Source organism: Fragaria vesca, linkage group LG1, assembly GCF_000184155.1.
Source record: "Fragaria vesca subsp. vesca linkage group LG1, FraVesHawaii_1.0, whole genome shotgun sequence".
NCBI classification, from domain to species: Eukaryota; Viridiplantae; Streptophyta; class Magnoliopsida; order Rosales; family Rosaceae; genus Fragaria; species Fragaria vesca.
In genome coordinates, this window is record NC_020491.1 from 4633121 (window position 1) to 4638445 (window position 5325).

Genomic DNA, 5325 nt, shown 5'->3' on the forward strand with positions numbered 1-5325 from the left:
AAGATATGATGTATATGTGAACCCGTGAAAGAGTGCTTCTACATCTTACCCATACCAGGCCATCATGTTTTATGATGGATTTAAGGTAAGTTTAAGATTGAACTTTGTGTAGTTTGTTTTTTATCTTCTGAGTTGAATTACTTTCACTAAACGCAAACGAACATCTCGAACTAGAGCAGGGCCAAGTTTGTGTTTGTCGAGGTTCTAGATGTAAACGTTAAAAATTAATATCTACAAACTTTTTATTAACCAATTAATTGAAATATAGGTGAACTGGGAAAAGAAAGGAAGGGTGATGCTTGTTAAACAAAGCAGAGTCTGCGGCCACCACTTATAGCTGTAGCATTTGTTATTGCTCAATCTGGTTACGAATGACTCGATCTGTCTATGGCAACCACCCCTAATTTTAGTAGTTGGAGATGTGCACCTAGGAAAGACGGATGACATTGGCATGTGGGTCCGTTGCGGTAGAAGGCCTTAGATGGTACAAGCTTACAAGGTAAAGTCCGAGCTTCCCATGGGGGGGGGGGGGGGAGCTTACCAAGTGTGCATCATATCAAGATGATGGGCCAGACAACAATGCAGGAAGAGACCATTAGGTTTGGTTCGGAAAGCCTGTGAACTCATCCTGATTAATTTCCGCTAATTCTGATTAGAGAGAGAACTTAGATTAGAGAGGAGCGCGACCCTTTTCACTTAACATAGAGCAGTGTATGGCCGGAGCTGCTACACTTCAACTGGAGCTTAAATAGCTCCCTAGCTCCCTAAAACAACAAGACACCTAACGCTTTCTCAATCTGCTCCACCTCGTCCACATAGATTCAGACTCAATACTTTCGTATTAGGTTCCTGAAGAACCAACTAGAATTCCATACTTTTGAAAACTCGTGAAGGAGTCAACGCGTTAACAATGAAATCAAATTTAAGAGCATATTGATAATTGATAAGGGCCTATTGATAATTGATAAGGGCCTATTACATAGAAGTTCACCTTTAGACATTTTCTCCTCTAGAGGTCCACCCAAACATTTTTACCCTCATAATTGCACCAAAATCTAAATAAAGGTATTGAAGTTCAACAAAATTACAGACTGGCATACAACAAAAAAATTAGATATTCTCTCTTATATTTACAAATATGCCACTAGTATAAAAAGTGAACAACCACTTTCCTCCCCGGCAGACATCCAACAAGGTCTTCGACGGACTCCGGCTGACTTCCGGCGAGATTTCTGACGGTTACGAAAGCTACTACCGCCAACAACAAAAACTACTGCTGCTAGCTACAAAAGCTACTACCCCAGCTATAAAAGCTACTACAACCAACAACAATACTTACTACCAAACAGAACAAAAACTACTACCAAATGTTGAGAAAACTATTTTTTAGAAGACTTACAAGACTACGGAAATGTAGGATGATACGACTAAAATAAAAATGCTAATGCAATCGAGTGAATAAAACATATTCTACGATATAAAAAGATGTAGTTATCAACAATGAAATTATTTACAAAGCTATTTCCATAGTTGTAAAAAGTTACTAATGTATTTTCAGAAGTATACTACAATAACTTTATAAAACTACTGTAAGTTTTCAATAGTCATGCTCCAAACCATATGCATAATTTTTCCCCCTTAAACACGAGACTTCATTTCAAACATTTCTTGGTTGGTCGCATAACTTCTTGGTTAATGGAGGCTTCAATATCCAAATTCACATGATTTCGAAATCTAGTACCACAATTCCAAAGCGAAGAATTATGCAAGAGCAAAAACACAATGTAATATTAGTATTTGAAATGAAAATAGAAGTTATTGACATCATGTTGAAAAGATACTACCATAGAGTTAGAAAGCTACTATCACTGTGTTGAAAATATACTACCACACAATGAGAAAGCTACTGACATTATCTTCAAAATATTCTAACGTAGAGAAAAATGTATCACTGAGTTTAAAAGATACCGTAGAGTTAGAAAGCTACTATCATTGTGTTGAAAATATACCACACAATGAGAAAGCTACTGACATTGTCTTCAAAATATTCTAACATAGAGAAAAATGTATCATCACTGGGTTTAAAAGATACGAAAACATACACATGAAGATATTATCACAATGTTAAAAAAATACTAACACAAACTAAAAACTACTATCACTATATGGATAAGATACTACCACAGAGTTAGAAAGCTACTATCAATGTGTTGAAAGGATATGACCACAACATGGCGAGAAAGCTACTGACATCATCTTCAAAATATACTAACCTAAATAGAAATATACTATTACTATGTGGAAAAGATACTAACACAAACACATAAAAATACTATCAGAATGTTAAGAGGATACTAACACAAACACAATGATACTAACACAATCCATAAACCTAGATTGTGAAGGATGATGCGATGAACAATTCTTCCACAATCATACAAAATTATAACCTTGCTTGAGTTAATTTGGCAAGAGACAACTAAACAAGAGTTCTAACAAAGTTGTTTGTTTTCTAAATCCACGCTACTATTCATTATTTTTAAATTGCTTAATCACAACTCATAAATCACACATGTCAACAATCTGATGCAAAACTCTCACTATTCAAACATAAATTCATGAAAACCAAAGTGCGATGGGATTAGAACTTACGTCACCAAATAAGAGATGCAGCCGAGGACAAGCAAGATGTCGTCGTCGCAATAGGATATCTAGTCGAGGTCGTCTTCGACAAAATTGGAGATCTAGTTGTCTTCGACAGAATTGGAGATCTGGTCGAGGTCGTCGTCAGCGAAATTGGAGATCCAGTCAAGGTCTTCGTTGACAGAATCAAAGATCCAGTCGAGCTCCTCGTCGATGGAATTGGAGACGCAATCGAGCTTGAGCCGGCGTTGTCGTCAGACGTGAGCACAATCGAGGTCACCGTTGACGAAATTGGAGATCCAGTTAAGATCTTTCGTGACGGAATCGAAGATCCACTCAAGGTCGTCGTTAATGGAATTGGAAACGCAGTCGAGGTTGAGCCAGCATCGTCGTCGGAGGTGAGAGAGAGAGAGAGAGACTGAGAGAGGTTTTACGTGAGAAAAAGAGGATAGACGTTCTAAGCAAGGATTAAAATATTTGCGATATATCCGATATATTCCCCGATATCTCCATTTTTTGAAAGACCGAAACCGATATATTTAGAGGGGTAAATATCTTATCTTCCACCGTATCTCCGATTAGGGCTGGGCGAAAACTGACCGTTTAGTGAAAAACCGACCGAACCGGACCGCAAAAATGGTTCGGTCACCGAACCGGTAAAAAACAGTTCAAAAATGCAGTTTTTCCGACTCGCACCGCTTTTGTACGGTTCGAAAGTGGGTTGAAGGGATACACCGGCGGAAAAAAACCGCACCGCACCGGTTATTCAAATATATTTAATATTTATAATTTTTATTTAAATTAATCATATTTTTAATGGGCTGTCAAGTTTTCATAGGTTAGAAATGGGTTTCACGTAGGATCTATTGCATCTAATTGTGTCAAGAAACCCTACTTTAATCCCCATATAAAATGCCCAGCCGAATCCTGACTTTTCTTCATAGTCTCTCATCTCTATTGACCTAGTCTCTCATCTCCCTCTCAACTCTCATCTCCCGTCGAATCCAAATGGACCCAGTAAGACTCTAGCCGAATAGTCTCTTATTTTTCTTCATAGTCTCTTATTTTTCCTCTCAGTTTCTTATCTGCATCATTTATCGTTTTAAGTTTTGGTTGAACAATGATTTCGTTTGACTGATTCATATTTCAAAGTTTTGGTTGTATATCCGTTTATGATTTGATTTCGTATTTGGTTCTGTTTATTGCTTCTTTACTTTATTTGGTTCAGTTAGTTCATGATATACATGATTGTTTGGTTTCGTTGTTTACAGTACATGATATACATGATTCAATTTCATAGTTGGTTCTATTTATTACGTATTTACTTGATCTGCTTCAGTTAATTCGTTGTTTGATTTTGTTTATGATAATCAAAATTTGTTGTTTGGTTTCGTTGTTTAGAAGGTATCATACTATCATATACATGATTTGATTTCATATTTGGTTTTGTTAAGTTTATTACTTATTTACTTTATTTGATTCAGTTAGATCGTTGTTTGATTTCATTTATAATAATCGGATTTCGTTGTTTATACATGATTCATTTTTTTCAATTTTACTTTAGCTTATTACTTTATTTGCTTCAGATCATGTTCATCCATTAATCAAATTTATGTTCATCAATTTATTACTTGATCTGCTTCAGTTTATTACTTTTATGTCTTTATCTGCTATGGTTCATTTGCTTCCTGGTATATATATATATACTTCAGTAGTTCATTTTTTTTTGTTGGCCTGATGCAAATATTTTTTTCATTGTTAGGGTGCCTCGCAAACTCCCAATGCAACACCAACTGGGTCAAGCATGGCAACAACAATGACTGCACCAGTCAATCTGCATCACCGTCTACCCTTATGCCTCCTCCCCCTGCAGCTGCCTCTGCCCCTGCAGCTCCCCCTGCCCCTGCACCTTCTTCTGAACCTTCCCTAAGCACTGAAGGGGAGTGCGTGAAGAGGAAGAATCAATCTGAAGTATGGGATCATTTTGTCAAGTTGAAGAACCCTGATGGTACCAAGGTGGCGAAACCGCGAGCTAAGTGCAAGTATTGTCCTCAGACTTATGCTTGCGACCCCAAAACAAATGGGACGACATCCATGAGGACTCACATGCTCTATCAATGCAAGAAATGCCCAGTATACATCCCTTCCAAACGGCAGAAGCATCTTTCTTTTGAGACTCTTGATCAAGGGGGTAAGTTGGTGGCTAGGGCTTGGGATACTGTTGAATGCAGGAGAGCTTGTGTTAGGATGATAGTAAGGGATGAGCTTCCATTTAGCCATGTTGAGGGGGAGAGGTTTATAAAGTTTATGAAAATTGCATCCCCAAAGTTTGATCCACCCTCTTGGAGGACAATCAGTAAAGATATCTGGGATATCTACCAAATGGAGAAGGAAAAGATTTGTGAGTTTCTCGCTAGGAACAATATGAGGGTGTCTCTTACCACCGATACCTGGACTTCGGTCCAGAATATCAATTACCTGGTACTCACTGCCCATTTCATAGATGACACTTGGACTTTGCATAAAAGAATCCTCAATTTTGCTGTTATTCCAGACCATAAGGGGAAGACCATTGGGACATTGGTAGAGTCTTGCTTGCTCGACTGGGGTATTGAGAGAGTTTTTAGCATTGTGGTTGATAATGCCTCAAGTAATCAAGTTGCACTTGATTACATTAAAGAG